Source organism: Monodelphis domestica, chromosome 8 (genome assembly GCF_027887165.1).
Source record: "Monodelphis domestica isolate mMonDom1 chromosome 8, mMonDom1.pri, whole genome shotgun sequence".
NCBI classification, from domain to species: domain Eukaryota; kingdom Metazoa; phylum Chordata; class Mammalia; order Didelphimorphia; family Didelphidae; genus Monodelphis; species Monodelphis domestica.
The window spans coordinates 86,124,586-86,145,913 of NC_077234.1; the positions used below are offsets into that span (position 1 = coordinate 86,124,586).

General features: G+C 37.1%; 2 protein-coding genes across 24 annotated transcripts in view; one reads left to right on the forward strand and one right to left on the reverse strand.

Annotated features, from left to right (window-relative positions):
• ZDBF2 (zinc finger DBF-type containing 2) overlaps positions 1–20,236 on the reverse strand; it is a 151,692-nt gene extending 131,456 nt beyond the window's left edge. For 17 of the 22 annotated variants that reach the window (XM_056806888.1, XM_056806884.1, XM_056806883.1 and 14 more), the window contains exon 1: positions 20,063–20,236. The gene's annotated coding sequence lies outside the window, so the exon portion shown is untranslated. Of the gene's footprint in view, positions 1–12,814; positions 13,113–19,270; positions 19,359–20,062 lie in introns of those variants that run through there. The other 5 variants (XM_056806875.1, XM_056806906.1, XM_056806905.1 and 2 more) reach the window with 5 other exon arrangements.
• The window catches only part of CMKLR2 (chemerin chemokine-like receptor 2), a 73,561-nt gene continuing 59,200 nt past the window's right edge, over positions 6,968–21,328 (forward strand). Inside the window, exon 1 of one of the 2 annotated variants that reach the window (XM_056806908.1) lies at positions 6,968–7,181. The gene's annotated coding sequence lies outside the window, so the exon portion shown is untranslated. The remainder of the gene's footprint in view (positions 7,182–21,328) is intronic. The other variant, XM_007501869.3, reaches the window with a different exon arrangement.

Here is a 21,328-nt window from a genome sequence, read left to right on the forward strand (position 1 = left end):
ACATACTAAACAATGCAAAATAAAGAAAGTTTCATAGAAGCTGGCACTAAAGAAAAAGTGCCAGACTGAAGAGTATATGAAATTGATCACCTCAATGGGGAAGGGGCCCCAGGAGTGGAATCCTGAGGAGAGAAGACTCTGGTGAGGAGAGCAGTGAGGGTCTCTCCATCAAGACATCGAAGAGAGAAGGTGGGAAAAGACTTTCTCCTGAAGGTTACCGATTTTTCCTGTTGGTGACTGGAAATCTTTTCCCCCAACACTTCCCAATTGAAGGGACTTTCTGAAGAGGAACCTGAGCAGACTTTACCTCAACTCCTGTTGCCCAGGGGTGAGTCAACCTGACTTTCTCTCAGGGGGGCTCAGGCTGCCAAGGCCTGAGTTCCCCCCAAACTTGAGGAGGGAGGAAAAGGGGTTTAGATAGAGACAGGGACCCCCTTTTCCCACTCTCCTTTTCCCATTCTTCCCCACCCGTTATTCCATTTGTATTACCTGATTTAACATGAAAAGTTATCTGTTCCCCAAGCTGAGTGTGAGTGAATGGATCTAGGGGAGACTTTTGGGTCTTGAGAAGTGGAGGGGGGATAAGAGGGACAAGAGTGTATTGGGGAGAGCAGCTTTAGCTAAGGAGGGAAGGCAGAAGGGAGAAAATCTTCAAATCCCCTCTCTTCTCTCTGAGCCAACTCTTTGCATGTGCTGTCTCCCCTGAACCCCACTTTTGAGAAAGGGGGGTTTCTCCTCTCTTTCTCCCTTTCCTCCATACCTCAGAGTCCAAGCCTCCCCATCGAGGGTAATATTCCTTCCCTCTTTTTTATTTTTTTAAAAAAACAGTTGGCATCCCAGATTTAAAAAGACCCCATTTATTTTTTTTAAAAAGCTTTAGTGATTAATTGTTACCAACTGCCATCAACTGTCAGTTGTCAATTACAAGTCCTGAAGCAAGCAGCCTTTGTCACTGACTCTGCCTAGCAGGTTCCACACAGGATCAAAAACATCTTGATTCCTTGGGGGGGGGGGGAAACTAGTCAGTTACCAACTGCCACTCTGGTCAGTTACAATACTGAGAGAGTGTCTCTTATAAAAGGGAGGCTGTACTAGAGCTGTCAGCTTATAGGTTCTAGCCATCTTGGATATTATCTAGCTAGAAGCAAAGCTTGTGGGGACAACAACCATTTTCTAAATGTTAACTCCTGGCAGTTAGAGCCTAGAAAAGATCTAATGGGGAACATGTTACAACTAATACTTTGGTCTTCTGGGCTAGGAATAATTGCCATCTATTGGGGCTACTGTATCATTTATAATACAGTGGCAGGGATAATTGACAATGTTCTGGGGACATTAACCAATATGACTATGGGATCGACACAGTTGCCAATGAATTATCTAGATGTGAATTACTTCTGGCAAATCATACCCCAAGTCTATGTTGTGTTCGTGGCAGTGACTAACATCTTAAAGAATATCAAAGCTTGTGCCAACCTGATCTTCCAAAAGAAAACTGTACATTCTCTAGTCACTGATAAAAGATTAGAGACATTGTTTGGTCAGATCCCTATTATAACTGAGATGTACCAGGATAACATGCAAAGAAAACAAAGCATGGGGAAGGGAACCAACGAGGAGACTGGGGATGTGATGGGACAGACTAATAAGGATGATATAGTTACTAATACTAATACTGGGATACCATTGGGTGCAGTAGGGGGATATAACCTTGCCAATAACATACAGGCACCAATTTATGCATCTGCTAACAATCTTGCAAATGCATCAAAGGCTCAAAAGATTATGCCTTTGCATGATGTAGCTAAGGTCACTGATAACTGGCATTTTACATGCAAAGGTTCATAAGTCATTCACCACTCATGACTTAAAGTCTTTACATAAATGAATGCCTAAATTTTTATTAGAGCTTCATCTCACAATTAAAGAACTGAAAAGAGCATTTCACCTATATGAACCAGATTTTGAGGATGTAGAAATTCTTCTATCTTAACTTTTTATGCCCCAAGACATAAAAATTTTATTGAGCAAACTAGAAAAGATCCTTCACTCATGAGCTGGCCAGAAGTTTTTGAAGATCTGGATTTTTCTAATCCAAGATCAATGGCTTATCTAAGAAAATGCCATGAGAATCTATTGCAGGGAATGAAGCAATTGTCAGAAAGACCCAATGCATGGGGAAAATTTGACAGATTATCCTTTGAGAAAAATGAATATCCAAGCCCATTTATTGATCACCTTATTAAAAAAACTGAGGGACTGTTAGGTTTTAGCCCTGATTCAAAAGAAGCAGAAGTACACACAAGGAGACAATTTCTCAAGGGCTGTGATAAGCACTTGCGGGATTTCTTCAGGAACTATTGCCCTAAGTTTGACACCATCTCACTTAATGAACTTAGAGAGATTGCCACCTATCTTCATGATAACAAGGTAGATCAAGAAAGAGAAAAGAATGATCTAAAGAAAAAACTCCAAGAGACCTCTGAAATATTAAGGCAGAAAGAATTAGAGGAGGTTAAAAACCTGGCTACAATTAAGACATTTAACAGACGAACCACACAGTATAGCCAGACACCCCAAAGTCAACAGAGGGTGCAAAGAGATAACAGGACTTGTTTTTTGTGTTCTCGTCAAGGACATATAGTAAGAAACCTCCCAATGAAACATCATTATGAACAGGACCAAAATAAGAGAGATAGGAAAGGTCAAAATACTTATTATCAGGGAAAAGTATATAATAACAAAAATTATGGGAAACAGGACTCTAATAGCAAGCACTGTTGCTCTCACTGCAGACTTAGAGAATAGGAGACCCCAGACCTGAAATTCATGGAAGCAGCAATAGCTTCTGGAGCAAAACCCCATTATTCAGAAGTTGGAGGGAGAAATAAGCATTATACCGCATGATGCCAGGCTCTAGTACTATCTAGTAAAAAAGAGACAAATTTGGAGGGTACCCCAGGGTGGAAACATGAGGGCATAAGCATAAAGGGAAAAAAGGGAGATGGTAGAAAGGAAAATGAAAACTTTAAAATTTTCATGGTGGAGAAACAGATAGTTGGGCAAGATGCCAAGGGAAGCAACTTAAGTACAAAAGTCTAGAATTGAAGTGGAAAATGAAATTGCACAGATAAAAACTGTAATATTTATTTGGGAAAGGAAATAGAGGATTGGAAAACAGGGGGATAATGGGAGGTTGGTATGAGGATATGGAGGAGTTTAAGGGGAGGAGTTTAAGGGGAGAGAGGGAATATCGCTAGGTGAAGCAAAGGAGGGAGATGCCCCCTGCTGAGAGGAAGCAGTAGGGGTCCGATAAGGACTGTTTGTCCTGGAATGACTGAACTGAAGTTCATCTCCCTCTGTGTCCAGAAAGATAGTCCACTTATCTGACTGCGAATTCAAATAATATAAAGTTTAATAATCAGTTGGGATTGGAGTTTTTCCTTAGCTTCAGAGTTTTGGCCAGGCCCAGAGGCTGGCGTAGGGATTCTCCCACTCCCATCTACTCTATATCAATCCTGCTTTGTCTAATTCAGAATCTTAGCAGTAGATAGAAAGCAAACAAGAACAGGTCTAATTTTCAGAAGTGATTGGGTCTGAATCTTAGGGCTGAACCAAGAAGAGGCGGCACACCACACCAGACTGGGCTGAACAAGCTCCTCTTTCCTCCAACACCAGGAAGGAAGTCCCACCCCGGCAGGAAGGAAGTGCTAGTCACAAGACTCAACTGCCACTCCCAGATGCCCCTTCCCAACCAACTGTCAGTCTTGTTTCCTTTCTACATAGCAGACATGAAACATGACATTTATGGTTCACAATACACGGGCACACAAAACTGCATGGAGAAAAGCAAGGAACAGATTAAATCCTTTTTAGAAAACTTTTTAGCTTGCAGAATGGATCTAGGCAATGGAAGATTGAATGGGGCTAGCAAATCTTTCAAACAGCAACTTAATTATCCAGACCATTCTGACAAGATGTTGCAAGAGACTTGGGATATGTTACATTTGTACATCTAAGAGGGGAAAGAAAGGAAAACGAGGGGAGAACTAACTTAAAGCCAAAAGCCAAAGACTTTTACCCACGAAATCCTATAACATTCAAAGATACTAGTCCTGAGGATAGGTTTAGCACAGATCAATATCAAACTTCCAAAGCCTTTGTATTCCCTGAACCAGAGACTGCAAAACAACTTAAGGGAGTGAGAACAAAAGAGTCTTTGATAGTAAAACCTCATCCAAGCAGTTCTCAAACTGAAATTAATACAAACACAAACCTTTCCTCTGAGCAAGCTATTAGCTCACAGACAGCAGTGGTCCAAAGTGATACAAGTGTATTACAAACCCTGGGGCAAGACAGTAAAGATGATAATGGGAAACCTGTGCATGCAAACAACACAACAGCTAGTTTGCAAGATGAGGCAGAGATACAGGAACCATATCGTGGGACAGAAGTGAGAGAACAAAAACACAAACCTCTCTCTGATATAGGGGCAAGTGGATCTGTATTGAAGTAATTCCCAGAAGATACCACCATAGAGGGAAAGATTTCTATGTCAAAAGATTGACAAGAGGGAGTAGATACACAAGAACCTGATCCAAAAGATATGGTAGAACCTGTGCACTCCAGTAACATAATAGCAGATCTGCAGGAAGTAACCCACAAGATTCAAATTTGTCACCACAGAACTCAGAATTAGAGCATATTACTGGTCATCAGCTGGAAAAAGAATTGGGAAATACAGAAATCACTGAAATAGGGTCTGACCAAGACACAAAATCTGTGTTAACAACACCTGACACAGAATTGCAACACTCACTGAACGAAAGCTAATGAAAGACCTAGAGAGTACAGATATCAGTGACCAAGAGTCGGACTCATACCCAAATGATACAGTACCAAATGGTACAATAATAGTTGAACAGAAAAGTGATGAAGAACAGGAACCCTCTGAGTACATCAAGCTCTATGATAAAGTTCACAAAGATTTAGATGAATGAAACACAAATTGGCATAGTAAACACCTGAATTCAGACCAAACAAGTTTTTCTGATTCTGATTCTGATTCAGCAATTGAAAACATAGGAAACTTATTATCAGTACAGGAAATACTGTATATTACAGGAGTCAGTAGTTTTGAAGAATTTTGTAAGAAATATGAGGGGACAGTGACACTGAATTGCAAGTAATATGATAGAGAACTTGGTACCAGGACTGGTATGAGTTCTATAGGGTAGCAAACAACACGATAACCTTATAAGAACCCAGACTGGTACTAGGCATAGGATCTGACACATGATCCACAAAGAAAACTTTTCAAATCAGGAAAACCCCTAAGACCATAATGACAATCCCTGGCTGAAAAAAAAAAAAAACTGAGACAAGTCCATGAACTCCAGTAAATGTAGATGAAAACCACCCAAGATGCTATTGGAACATCTTACCCAAACAAAAGTTATTACATGAAACCAAAATAGAATAATGCCCAAGACAGATAGTATAAATTTGGGTTAGTTAGATCAGGGAGGATTAGTATAGCCTGTGAAACACAGGAGAAGCGGTTCCTTGCAGAACCTGGGAGTTTATTTGGGTGGATTTAGAATTCCTTAGAATTATCAAACCTATATATGAATTTCAATCTCAACCCTAGACTAAAATATCATTAACCTCTACAATCAGCCACATAGGAATAAAATAATTGCCTTACAATCACACAAGTTACCTATATTCATTACATAAAAAAAAAAATCTCACTTGCACACATGAGGATGGCATACATCCTGTATAAAGTTTCACTCACATGCATCAAAATATTCACTCTGACATGCACACACATGTTAATCTTACAAACACACATTATCCTATAGTTCTGGATACCTGAGATCATCTTTCAAGGTGAGACGACAGGCAAGTATATATCCTGTAAAGGAGAAGGCATCCCGGACCTGTGACAAACTTCAAGAAACACCAAAGGATGGAAGATACACAGACAACTGGAAAGAACTTTGAATCAAAGACATTATGGGAAATGGACTTTGGGAAAATTGGTCATATAAGATTAATCACTGATCACATGAACTTCACATATAGGGAAGTACATCCACATTTACATTGGAATAAATATGCATCCACCATGACATATTTTGAACACAAACAAATTTCACATTGACATTAGGGGCTGTGCCATAAATAAGGATAGCCCATAAATTGCATATTTGTAAATAGATCTCTAGTACAAGAAGATATATATGTATATGTATATATAAATAGCATGTGACATATGTAAATGTGTAAAAATAGCAGACATATATATATATATAGCATAATAATGATATAATCCAGTAATATAGATAGAAAGGAGAGTTAAAATACTAACCATTAATAGACAGGGACAGAGTAGTTTATGGAAAGTATGGAAGTATGGAAAGTATAGTATGGAAAAGGGACTATTGTAACTAAAGAGGTAACATAGGTTCAGAATAAATCAGATTTCATTTAGATACAAGTTAATATATGTATATAAATATACATATATATCTATAAATGTTATGAATTGTTTACATTGGAATTAGCATTATGTAAATCATAGGATAGTTCATTTTTTCTTAAGATTTAAATTTTATATTGATTGCAATAGGAATGACTTTTGTATTAAGAAATTGTTATATTGTAAAAATTTTGTTGGCACCTAATCCTAACCCTCTTCCCATAATTCAGTCTTAGCATAAGATAGGAACTTAGATTAGCAAATAGACAGATTAGGATAAAATTTGTTATTTTGGGAGGGGGAAGGTTAGATGGGAACAATAAGTAGCATAGATAGATTAGAATAGATATAGAAGATAAATGACTGGCGTGGGCCAGGGTGGTACCACGCGAACAACAGAAAATGGAGGATCTGTGATAGAGGCTGACACTAAAGAAAAAGTGCCAGACTGAAGAGTATGTGAAATTGGGGCCCCAGGAGTGGAATCCTGAGGAGAGAAGACTCTGGTGAAGAGAGCAGTGAAGGTCTCTCCGTCAAGAAATTGAAGAGAGAAGGTGGAAAAAAGGCTTTCTCCTGAAGGTTACCCATTTTTCCTGCTGGTGACTGGAAATCTTTTCCCCCAACACTTCCCAATTGAAAGGACTTTCTGAAGAGAAACCTGAGCAGACTTTACCTCAACTCCTGTTGCCCAGGGGTGAGTCAATCTGACTTTCTCTCAGGGGGGCTCAGGCTGCCAAGGCCTGAGTTCCCCCCAAACTTGAGGAGGGAGGAAAAGGGGTTTAGAAAGAGACAGGGACCCCCTTTTCCCACTCTCCTTTTCCCATTCTTCCCCGCCCATTATTCCATTTGTATTACCTGATTGAGTTAACATTAAAAGTTATCTGTTCCCCAAGCTGAGTGTGAGTGAACGGATCCAGGGGAAACTTTTGGGTCTTGAGTAGTGGAGGGGGGATAAGAGGGACAAGAGTGTACTGTGAGAGCAGCTTTAGCTAAGGAGGGAAGGCAGAAAAGGGGAAAATCTTCAAACCCCCTCTCCTCTCTCTGAGCCAACTCTTTGCATGTGCTGTCTCCCCTGAACCCTGCTTTTGAGGAAGGGGGGTTTCTCCTCTCTCCCTTTCTCTCCATACCTCAGGGTCCAAGCATCCCCTTGGGGGTACATTCCCTTCCTTTCTCTTTTATTTTTTAAAACAAAAGAAAAACTGGAGAAACTCATATACACATTTAATAAAACTATTTTTTTTAGTTGTTTCTGAGTACAAATGGACAAAAGAAGAGAACAGAAAGAGAGTCTGAGGAAATGATGGAAGCATTATTATTACAAAGTTTTGAAAATTGAAAATAGATGTTGAGTTGTTTCATATTAGTTTGTTGAGTTTAAAATTTAAGTAATTTTTAAAAAGGAATATGATTCAGAGGACAAAGGGAAATAGCAAGAGAAAAAATGAACAGGGGGTTGCTGGAGCCAGCTTGAATCACCTCATAAGAGGTTATTGTTAAATTTTCATTGTGAGCATTTACACCTCAGAAATGTGCAAGCTAGAGATCAGGGTTTGAATTTTGTACAGTGACTTTAAAGTAATGGAAAAAATGTGAAAAATCCAAATTAAACTTAAAATGTGCCCTACTATAGGCCCAACTTCTTTCCATGGTTAAATAGTTACCAGCATACCCCTTTAAATAAATTTCTTAAATCTGGTGGAGGAAAGAAGAAATGAGATAGAAAATTAACTGCAAGTTCGATTTTTATTTAGGACTTACCAAATAATAGCTGAAGACTTTTTATTTAGAAGTAGATCTTTGGCAGAAATCTGATAAATACAGGACTCCTCCCCCTCCCCCCAAAAAGAAAAAAAACTGAGCAAGCTGGATTTGTATCACTAGAAAAGTCATAGAAGTCCTCTATAAATCAAGCCTTGCTCAGGAGCTTCCGTCATGGTTAACAGGCATAGCAAATAGATAGTTTGTCATTTTGCAATAACATCTCACCATGAGACTAAGTCACAAGAGCTATCAACAGTGAGGACAAAGAGCCTAGGATTTTACTTTTATCAAACATGAAGGGCAAAGGATAATTTTTTCCCTGACCTTGGGAGTGTAGTTTGTTTGTTTTTCTGTAAATGACAAGTGTAAACTTCATAAACAAAAAGAAAGGCTGATCTTTGGTGAAGTTGCTGATAAAGACCTTGGTTCTCTCTCTATTCTAGTGTAGCCTGAACCCCCTGAAAAATATGCCAAGTTAAAGGCACATTTTGGATCAATATTTCTTATGAATTTTTCCTTTCTCCATTCTTTCAAATATAAAGAAAATGGCGATTTGGGGTTCTGTTCTGCCTCACCCCTCTACCCTTGTTAAACAAAACTCCCAGGGTAATTTGCAAGGACTCAAATTAGCATCAAAAGATATGACAGGAGTTGAAAAGATTGTACTTACTTGAAAACAAATAGAATATTGAATTCAAGGAGTAGTAGCAGAAAAAGCAATGGAAAGAGAAAGTAATAATTTTAAAATAAATTAACCAATAGATAATGATCTCTCACTGATATTTTTCCCTTAATAGACCCAACAGAGAGCTTATTAGTTCAAAGCAAAAACTGTTTAATTAAATTACATGACAAGATAATAAATAATTAGGAAAAAATCCCTCACAGATTCTCATGTCAAAAATAGGAGAGAGAAGAGGCATAAAGGAAACTCATTGTCAAAAACCATATATGGGGGCAGCTAGGTAGTTCAGTAGATAAAGAGCCAGACCTGGAGACAGAAGATCCTGGGTTCAAATTTGTCCTCAGATACTTCCTAGCTGTGTGATCCTGGACAAGTCACTTAATCCCAAATGCCTAGCCTTTGCCCCTTTTCTACCTTGGAACCACTACTTAGTTTTAAATCTATGATGGAAAAAAAAGGGGTTTGAAAGCAAGTGAAAAAACATATATAATTAGGAGATTGTGGAAAAATTACCCTTTGCCCTTCATGTTTGATTAAAGTAAAATCCTAGGCTTTTTGTCCTTATTGTTGATAGCTCTTGTGATTTATATATATATGGAATATGTGTGTAGCCAGGGCAATTTATGATGCTAAGGCTGTATGCATTGTGAGGTAGTCATTTATTATCCTATTTTTTGTTGTCATTTACTAGTTTTCTGATAAATTACAACTTTCTATGCAAGAAAGGAACTTTCATTTTTTTTAGCCCATAGTCTCATGGGTTATTCCAGCTCATTTATGACTCACATCCCACCATGCTACAAAAGTCCTACTGTTAAGGTTGTTTTTAAATTGCTCTTTTCCCTTTCCATTTCTTTTTCTGCTTCTACTCTTTGAATTCAGTATTCTATTTGATTTCAAGTGAGTACAAGCTTTTCAACTCCCATCATGCCCTTGGATGGTAGCTTGAGTCCTTGAAAATCACCCTGCGAGTTTTGTTTAAGAAGATTAGTGGGATGAGGCGGAACAGCATCAAAAATCACCATTTTCCTTATATTGGAAAGAATGTAAAAAGTAAAAAGAATTTGAAGTGACAGAGAGAAACCCTAATAAGTATCCAGAACTTGCAAGAATGTGACATAAGGGAAGAAGGAATAAAAGACATTTTTTTGGTAACTAAGTTATAAGTATGAGCCTCCCCAGATAAGGATAGAAGCTTTTTTAAGGAGAAAGCAACTTATTTATGCTCCAAGGAATGATGTTTCGACCCATGTTTAGATGTTTATGTCCCATCAAGAGCAAGGTCATCCAACAATGGTCAGAGGAAAAAGAAATAAGTGGAGATAAGTGAATTCTCTTCAAAAGAGTATCAGCCATGTGTCAACCCGATATAAAAAATAGAATACTACAAAATCTTACAAAGGCATTTATCTGTGACATGACAGGAAGCCACCTAAAACTTCTCAAAACTGATGACCGCTATTCTGATAAGTCATATGAAGATAAAGGATACTGCCAGAAGGAACCTAGAAGACAGTGAGGATTATAAAATCCAAGGCAAGAAATTGAGGATATTAGGGATAAAGATGTGCTTTTCTTTTCATCACTATTACTAATGAAAGATATGGAATTTAGGAGGGGAAAGGGTTGGGAAATAAACATCTCATTATTGGGAACCTTATGTAAAAACAATAAAAGAAACAGCATTTTATGATTTAAAAGAATATCACTATAAGTGGTTAAAGGATATAAATGAAAAATTCTCAAAAGAAGAATTGCAAACTATGAAAAATTATAAGAAAGACTGCTCCAAATCTAACAATCAGATAAATTCAAACCAAAACAACACTAAAATTTCATCTCACATACTTCAAATTGGCAAAGATATAAAATGGGAATTGTAGTTGGACAGGAACTGTGTGTGGGTTGAGCTGTGAATTGAGCCAACCATTCTAGAAACCAATTTGGAATTATGCTAAGAAAATGACTAAAATGTCTATATTCTTTGATCCAGAGACCCATCTCACTACCAGAAATATGCCTCCAAGGACATCAAGTCAGGTACCATATACAACACACTATTTATAGCAGCACAATCTGTAGCAACAAAGAAACCAAATAGATACCCAGCCATTGGGGAAAGGCTAAACAGTTTGTGGCACATAAATGACATGATATAGTACTACTCTGTAAGAAATTATGAAAGCTGAACAGAAATGTGTGAAAACACACGAACTGAAGTCAACAGAGCCAAGAAAATAATATATGCAACAAGTTTGTTGTTCAGTCATTTTAGTCATGTCTTATTCCCTGTGACCTGATTTTGGGTTCTATTTTTTTTTGTTTTTTGACTGACATACCAGAATGGTTTTCTATTTATATTCTCCAGATCATTTTATAGATGAGGGAAGCAGGCAAACAGGGTTAAGTGATTTGCCCAGGATCACACAGCTAGTCAGATTTGAACTCAGGAAGATGTATGGAGCTCTATCCACTGTGCCACTTAGCTGCCCCCACAGAGATGTAAATAAGAAAATGGACTGAATGTGATGCAATTCTGGTGATCAAACTTGACCCCAAAGAAGAGATAAGAAAATGTAACTTCCTCCTTTCTTTGCACGCAGGTCATTTCCCATGTACCTTAGGACTTGGTTAATTGTGATGATTATTTGTCTTCCTTTCTCTTTTTTATTCTTTTGTAACAAAGGGTAGATGTCTGGGTAGTGGAGTGTGGAGGAATATTTTAGGAAAGAAAATGGCATTAAAACAAAATATATCAATAACAATGAAAATAGAATAGCAATATAAGGGCTGATGCTCAGAATCATCTGATACTGGATATGGATGATAAGAATAACAAAAAGAGGTTTAGTTTAGTTTTTGTTTAGTCTTTTTTTAAACTTTGTTGGATAGAAAGAGGAAGATTAAAGAAGGGTTAAGACCACTGTTCTAAAACAATGTGTGAGGCTACAATAAGTGACACAAAGAAGGAATTTTCAAATATCATTTTGTTCGAAAATAATCTTGAACTAGAGACCAGAAAAGAAAGAACAAAAATTATTCTTAAAGATTTGAATAAAGAGATTGTAAAGGAGCAGTTAACTGTCCTTAATCAGTTTAAGTCACCAGGTCCAGAGAAACCTTAAGTACTGAAAGAAATGGCAGATTGCTAAAAAAATCAGGAACACAGGATGAAACATACTTCCTACTTCTTGACAAAGAGTTAATGGCCCCATGGTTCAGGATGACACACACATTTTTGGACATGAATAATATGGGAATTTGTTGACTCTGAATGTTTAGGTGATTTTTCTTTTTTCCCCCAGGATGGGGAAGTAGTAGAAAGAGAAAATAAATTCTCATTAATTAAAAAATACTTTTTACATAAGCACTCAAAATACTGAAAAGAAAAAAAGAAGAAGTAAAGGAAAAATCATGAAGGAAAAAGGTGGCATGGAACTGAAGAAGGACAAATGCCCCAATTAAAAAAAAAAGGAAAATGAATGGAATCAAACTGTGAACTTGACTTTCATTCCTGTCAAAATTTTAGAGTCTATTATGAACCACATTATTGAGCTTTGGATTCAATGTAAATTTTTTCAAAAGATAAGTATATTTCCCTTATCCAAGCTCAGTAGGAACTTTTAAAATTGTCTGACCTCAATTTACTTCCTGCTAATAGATCAAATAAGGAATATGTATTATGGCAAGAAAACGTGTTTTGGAGAATAAAATAATTAGTAAAGAAATGGCTAAAAAATTATCAACAAAATATTATCAACACACTCTCAGACTGTGGGAGTTATTGTTTCAACTCCAAGCAGACTGTAGGGAAATTAATATTCTCTGATCATCATACTCTAGTGTGGGAATGGCAGAGCAATGGAAAATTGCATTCATACCTTCTCTATATTTCTGCTCAGCATGTTCACCAGTCTTTCCCCAGACTAATCACAGCACGAGATCCTTTGTGTCTTTCTTTCAGCTTTCTCAGAAGTTGTGGTGATGTCCCTTTCTGTCCCAGGTTCTGCCATAATCATTCTCTCCATGGACCTACTCTCCCTTCCTCCCTCCTCTAAATGTGTGTCTCTCTCTTGAAGCAATTTCCGTGAAACACCCAATTCCATGGGAAATGAAGTTCAGATCTAACCTTGAAACTAGAGTCTCCTAGAAGATGCAGTTCTTCTCCTTCAGATGCTTCTCTATTATAATATTACTAAAGAAACAGCATTTAGAAGAGGAAGTGATGATCACTAAGAGCTAGCTTGGCTTCCTCAAGAATAGGGAGATTGCTTCGTCTTGCATATTAAGAAGGTCCTTGGGAGGATTTCCAGAGGCCAGAATGAGGAAGCATGATGGAGAACATTTGGATAAAGATCAACAGAGGCAGAAAAAGAAATGGCATTGCCATTAAATATACTACAGACTTGGACAGAAAGGGGAAATGGATGAGGAGTTCAGAAAACAACATGTGCTTTGACCCAGAAGAAGAATATAAAAGGACTTCAATTATCTGGACATTTGATTGAGCTCTCTCTTTGTCCCAAGTGGGTAGTTGTTGGGGGGGTTTTTTCTTTTACTCACTTTAATAATTTTTAAAAACCCTTCCATCTTACTATAAATTTTAAGACAGAAGAGTGATAAGGGCTAGGTAGTTGGAGTTAAATGACTTGCCTGGAGTCACACAGCTAGGAAGTGTGTGGTGTCAGATTTGAATTCAGAACCTCCCATCTCTTGGCTTGGCTCTCGATCCACTACTCATCTTAATGATTAATTCATTCTTCAAAATATGGAGGAACTAACAAAGGAAAGTCCTATTCTAGATGAGTTTCTTACTAATGAGTTGAACCATTCACTAAGAATTTGTCTTAGAAGAGAATAAAATGGGTATAATATTAATTCCACTCTGCATTTGAGGAGATTAGATTTCCAAGTGTAGTGTTAAGAGAAAGTGGTAAGGATCCTATTAACTAAAATTCTAATGTGAAAGTTAGGTTGGACAGAATGGGAAACTCTCAAGAATAAAAGTTTAAAAACAAGAATAGAAACAATTCTGATACAGAGAAAAAAAGAACTGCCTAAAGAGATCTATGTGGATGTACAGGAAAATCATCAATCAGTTTAGATTTTTTTTTTTCAAAGATACATATGGAAAATAGAAGAAAGGATAGGGAACCAAAAATGAATAAAACAATGTGGCATATTCCCTTTACTTCTAAGTTCTGCTTTATCTCATTTTTTCCCTAATCTTATTCTTCCTTTCCTTTTTTCCTTCCATTCTTCACTTTCCCCTTCAGCACAATTTTATCCTCTTTTTTTTTCTTTAAACTTTCTTCTCCTTCAATTTTCTCCTTAAAACTTTCAAATTAACAAATTGTGGTATATGTTGGTGATGGAATATTATTGTGCAAAAAGGAATAATAAAGTGGAGGAATTCCATGGAGACTGGAACGACCTCCAGGAAGTGATGCAGAGCGAGAGGAGCAGAACCAGGAGAACATTGTACACAAACACACTGTGGTATAATCGAACATAATGGACTTCTCCATCAGTGGCGGTGTAATGTCCCTGAACAATCTGCAGGGATCTAGGAGAAAAAACACTATCCATAAGCAGAGGACAAACTGTGGGAGAAGAAACACTGAGGAAAAGCAACTGCCTGACTACAGTGGTTGAGGGGACATGACAGAGGAGAGACTCTAAACAAACACTCTAATGCAAATATTAACAACATGGCAATGGGGTCGAATCAAGAACACATGTGATACCCAGGGGAATCACGCATCGGCTATGGGGGGGTGGGGGAGAGGAAAAGAAAATGATCTTTATCTTTAATGAATAATGCATGGAAATGATCAAATAAAATACTATAAAATAAAAAAAAAAACTTTCAAATTTTTTCCTCCCCAAATGAAATGTCTGGTCTTCTTTGCAATTCCAAAGCCCTTCAAGCCAAAGGAATGGGTAGGGGTCCCATTCTATTAGTAAGTCTACAGAAGTGAAGAATCAACATTTTAGCCAGTGAGTTTTCCTTAGTTGATTTGTTGATGGTGATGACACTCATGTTTTAGAAGTTATGCTTAAGTCCCTTAAGCTTAGATGGGTTTGACAACTTTTAAAAAAATTTAGCGTTCAAAACACTGACATCTGGTAATCACTACTTGGAAGGGGAAAGGAAATGGGGGGTCAGCATTTTATTCAGTAAGAAACCCATTGGTGCTTAAGAGATCTGATTTTTTCTTCTTCCTGCAATTTATTTCCTCAGTGATTTTCCCCCCTATCTGCCAGACTATTATCTCAGTCCTATAATTTGTGCCTAGCACCATAATGGTCTATAGTGCAATGGTGATTTTTTTATTCATTGGGCAATTTTATGAAAATTATTATTACATAGTTTGGAGGGGTTAAAGCTTCAAGAGCAGAAACAAAATGCTAAATAGATTTTTGCTTTTAAAGGACACTAAATTCATATCCATTGGAGGCATTTTATTCACTTCAGTTGAGATTACATGTTCCCAACACTGTTGCTAACTACTTCCAGGAAGAGCAAGACAGGTCATTATTATTCAAGTTCAATCTGTTCATAAATCAATGCAAATTCCTCAGCATCCAGATTCATGGACCTCATTAAAAACAAGTGGAAAATAGTAGCTAAACCAATAGCAGAGCCACACCAAACGGCATGGTTGGCACTGCTTTGAAAAGTTGAAATATGATGGCTCATTATTTTAAATGTCTCATTACAGTAATTACATTTCATCAAATGTGCCTGAATCTTCCTATCACATCATTATCTAATTTTATGGAAAAATTTTCTAAATGGGATGCTGATGCATAATCCCAGATTCTTTGTCTATGTGCCTATTTCTAACCTACATCATAGTAAACAAACTCAAAGCAGCTCGGGGTTAGATTTAGTTTTAGCCTTAATATTCGAGACTAAAATTTGTCATATCTGAGCACATGAAAGTCAATTTTACTTTTTTTCAAATTTCAGCTCAAGACTTAATTATTGAAAAGGAAGACTATGTTTTTAATATCTATTGAAAAGGTAATAAAATTATTGTGTTAAAAGTAATATGATATCAGCAGAATGAACATATGGCATATAATAGTCAAGAAGAAAACCTGATTTTTAAGGTCAAGGGTTCTCATTCTTTTTTTTTTTAACTCTTGCCTTCCATTATCAATTCCAAGGCAAAAAGAGTGGTAAGAACTAGGCAATTGTACCCAGAGTCACACAAGTAAGAAGTATTTGAGGCCAGATTTGAACCAAGGTCCTCCTATCTCCAAGCACTGTGCTACCTAGGTGCCCATTCTTGATGTTTTCATTCTTGAAATCAGAGATTCTTAAACTTTTTGACCTTTGGACCCTTTGCATACTTAAAATTTATTGAGATCCTTGAAGAACTTTTGGTTCTTTTGGTAAATATCAATAGATATAATCCATAATTTAAATTTTAACTGATCATTTTTACTTATTAAATCATTTAAAAATAACAATAATGATTCCATTATATGTTATGAAAATACTTTTTAAAAACAAAAACAATTTAATAAGAAAAGTGACATTGTTTTACATACTTCTACAAATCTCTTTAATGTCTGAATTTTTATCTAAAAATAACAATGACAAACTTATATGTGAATACAAATAACATTTTTATGAAAATAACTTTTCAAAACAAAAACAATTTAATGAGAAAAGTGCCATTGCTTTACATACTTCTGCAAATCTTTCATGCCTGACTTTCCCTTTAAAAATAATAGACCCATTACATGTGAATATAATATTTTTATAAAAATAACAATTTAATGAGAAAAGTGGCATTGCTTTACATACTTCTGCAAATATCTTTAATGTCTGACTTAACAGAAGACATGTGGATTTTCATATATATTTCTACATTCAGTCTGTTGACTGTGCTGTTTTGATTGAACTAGATTATGAAAACTCCATCCTCACACAGATTGGTAATGGGAAAAGTGAGGAGTATTTTAATAGGTAAAGATCATATTATTATTATTATTATTAATATGAAAATAGCTTTGATCTCAAAGACCCCTTGAAAGTGTTCCAGGGTCATACTTTGAGAGCCACTGCCCTAGATCTTTGTCAACTATAACCTTGCTAAAAGACCTTCAAAACCTGTGGCAAGAGCTCTCTGAATTACATTTTTTTTCAAGCCCTTACCTTCCATCTTTGAAGCAATACTGTTTATTGGTTCCAAGGCAAGAGAATGATAAAGGCTAGGCAACTGTGGTTAAGTGATGTGCCCAGGGTCACAAAGCTGGAAAGTATCTGAGGTCAGATTTGAACCCCAGAACCTCCCATCTCTAAGCCTGGCTCTCAATCCACTGTACTGCCCTCAAGCTACATAATTCCTTATAAGTGCTAAAATATAAATGTTTATACCAAACATATATGTATAGATGTTACTCTCAAGTCCTTAATTAGTTTACTTTTTTCCCCCTTATTCCTTCCCAATCCTCCTTCTGAGCCCCTTCTGAGCCCAGTCCTTAAAACCACTATTTAACAATGTTATCTTAACAAGGATCAGAAGCATCTACAGGTCTGTTGACCATATGACCTGTGGATAATCTTATTTTTTAAGAAGAGACTACTGTTAATTGGCTATTTCTCTCACCTGTTATGCCCTCATTACCTTCCAAAGTTCACCCATTCTCCAAGGTCCAGCTGAAGTTCTATTTCCTCCAAGATTCTTTTCCCCTAACTCTGATCTCCTCTTATAACTTTCATCATCCTTTAACTCTCCCTTAATACATCATTGACCTCTTTGTACTATGAACGACTTGTTTCCCCAACTTGATTTGCCAATAATCATTCAATTAATTTATTTTGCAATTCATTCAGTTGCATTTATTAATGGACTATGCAGCATCAGCATTTACATCAACAAATATATATTGTGTATCTGCTTTGTGGAAGACACTCTGCTAGATGCTAGACTCATCAAATTCCAGAATTGGAATGAACCTTTGACAACAGTGAGGCCAATTTCCTGGCTTATGGATATATCCCAATGGAAAATTGAAGAAAATTCTAAGATCTTATGTGTAGGATGGGAGCCCTGGTCTCAAGGAACTCAAAGCTTGGAGAGTAAACATAGTATTATACAAATAGTAGACATGATTATATGCATTGATTAATAAATGATGAGAATTTCACTCATTTACTAGTAGAGGTAGTCTGACTAGCTATAGAGCTAGAGAATATATGCTATTCCTATTATTAGAAATTAGTTCAACTAGTTGAAAAAGGATTAGATTTATCATGAGTGAGATGGTGAAGATTCATCCTTTTAAGACAAGATAGTCGATTCTAGCAAAATGGAATGAATGTCAAAGAATGTAGATGGTCTTCTGACTGTGTGGTTCACTTGTGGGGTTCCCCTGACCATCCCTTTCTGGTAGAGAAATCCTTTGATAAGATGAAAATGACAGCAATTTTTGTTTTATGAGGGCCTTGTGATGAAATTATATACATGGATTTCCCTCAATAATAGCCATGTGTATATAAATTGTTTCTGTATATAAAATAAATTTTACATGTAATGTCATCTCTGGAATGCCTGCTTCATAGATAATAATCTGGATTTCAGCTTGAATTTTCTCCTTTTCCTAGGCTTTCTGTCTTACACTCATGGGTTCCTTGACCCATTCTGGTTGCAATTTCACACAAGCCTCACTGACTCACTGGTCACAGGAGGGCAGTTGGAATATTCCTTGCTCCCCATTGTTACACCAAACTTACCTTTGCCATCATCAGTTAGTAACCATTTCTCCTTTGATGTTCATTAAATTCACATTTATCCCCCAATATCTAGTGGCTGTTGTCTACCAATCTCTAGGATGCTCTCTTTCCATCAATAAATTCAGTGCCAGGGGGGCAGCTGGGTAGCTCAGTGGATTGATAGCCAGGCCTAGAGACAGGAGGTCCTGGGTTCAAATCTGGCCTCAGACACTTCCTAGCTGTGTGACCCTGGGCAAGTCACTTAACCCCCATTGCCTAGCCCTTACTGCACTTCTGCCTTGGAACCAATACACAATATTGATTCCAAGATGGAAGGTAAGGGTTTTATATAAAAAATAAAAATAAGTAAATAAAGTCAGTGCCTGGTTCATCACAATCCTTCTCCCCTCCCTAGCTCCTGCACTCATGCTAAGGAATTTTAACATACATCTTAATTCTCCCCCAAGCATGCTAACCTCCAAATTCCTCAACTTACTTATTCCCCAAGTCTTACTCCTCTACCTCGTTATAGCTATGATGACAAATGGTCATACCTTTGATCTTGCCATCACCACAAATGTGTCACCTCCATGTTTATACTTACTGGCCATAGGAGCTTTGGCAAATCACTTAAACACCATTTGTCTTCGTTTTCGCAATTGTAAAATGGGAATAATCATAGCACATACTTCCTGCGGTTGTTGTGAGAATAAAATGAGACAATATGTGTAAAAGACTTCACATATTTTGGGTCCTTTATAAATGCTAGCTAGCTATTGTTATTATTATTAATTATAATAAATTATTTTTATAAACTTGGAAATTCCTTATCTGATCACAATCTATTGTCAGTCCATCCATCCATCCCTCTTCCGTTCCCCAAATCTGCTCTTTGTCTTCGCTGTGCCCTCCAATCCCCCCACCCCTCCATTCTTTCCCAGACCATTGCTCCATCCCCTCTTCATCTTGTCAGCTTGCTGAATCAGTTCAACTCTCTTGTCCTCTTCTCTCCATTCCCTTATCTCCTTGTTTTACCTTGCAAAAAAAAAAAAAAAGCCTTGAATTATTCCCTCCATCTGCTGCCTTTGCTCCTACTCATGTACAGCTGAATGAAGATGAAGAAAATAATGAAATTGTACTAACTGGGCCCACTACAAAGTTTATTATATAAACCCAGTGGTGCCCTCCCTGCAGCAAGGCAATCCTTTTACTCCTCCCTAACAAAATCTCCATCCCATTCATCATAGGAGCTTTTCCAGACCTTTCATGCTTATTCAAACCTTCCACAGCTCTCTGGCCCCCTACACTCTTGGCAGAAAACCTTGCCTTGTATTTTACCAAAAAATAACCAAAACCCATTTGCCAAGAGCTCCTTCTTTTTCCTTTCGCATCTCACCTCATTCAGATGCCTTCTTCCACTTTCTCCTCCTTCACCCTTGTCTCTCATGAAGTAGTCCTCCTTCTAGCCAAAGAAAACCCTTCTATTTGCACAAGCAAAAGTCATTGCATTCCATCCCATCTTCTCTAGCAGATCATACCCAATCTCTCACTTTTCTTCCATCATTCCCCTCTACTGGCTACATTCTTGCTATCTACAAACACTCCCACATCCCCTCCATCCCTCAAAAACACATTCATTTAAAAAAAAATAAACAAAAAATAAATAAACAAATAAAAATAAAAAAACACATTCACTGAATCCATACATCCTGGCTAGCATCTCATAGCTCTTCTTTAAGTTGCTGCAGCACCAAAGATTTTACCCATGTGTAACAATGCACTCAAGTCAGGCAGGAATACAAGAACTCTGTTCTTCTCACTGGCTAAGAAGAGCTTTGTAGTACTTTAGAGTTATAATTAGAAAGTTGTTGAACGTTGATAAAAAATGTCCTGTAAAATGCATCCTGATGACATCCCTCAGACCTCAGCCACTGGTTTGTTGTTGGTTTTTTTTTTTTTCATAATAAAGAGAGCTGCTAAATAAAATCGATTTCTGTAGTCAATAATGCCATTAAGCACGCTGACCTTTGTTAAATCTCTTCTTCCTGACACTATTTCTGGGGGCATGAAAACTCCAGCGTGGGGTTGCTGGCACATGTCATCCCCACCCCACTCCCAAATCCCAAGAGTTCCTTCAGTCATAAGGGCATTACAGTACTGGGGAAAGTCTTGGCATTGGGCCAGCGCCAATGTTCAGTAGGATAAAGGCCTCAAAGTCTAGCTTCCTGACCATGCCTGTTCCGAAGAAACAGGGCAAAGAATGGCACTGACATAATGAGACAGCTGTCCCACTGTTATGCCAAGAGAAAATAAAGTAAATTTTTTTCCCATTTTAACAAACCTTTTAAGATAAAGATAGCTCTTTTGATAAAATGACCTTTTGCCCACATATAAAATTATGCCAAGTGTTAAAGGTACTGAGATAAACAGAGGAGAAAATGGAAATTTATAATAAATTAATAAAAATAATTTAACCTAGATGAAAAGAATTTCTGAAATGTGATGTAAGCTTTAGGGTACTTTAAGCAAGAATGTTATTTTAGTATTAAACATTAAGAGGGAAAAGTAATGAATTATTTGGTATCAATATACTGCAGCAAGAATTGGCCAGGGTTCAAGAGTAAAATCCCTAAAGGCAGAGGAAAGGACCAGGACATAGGAA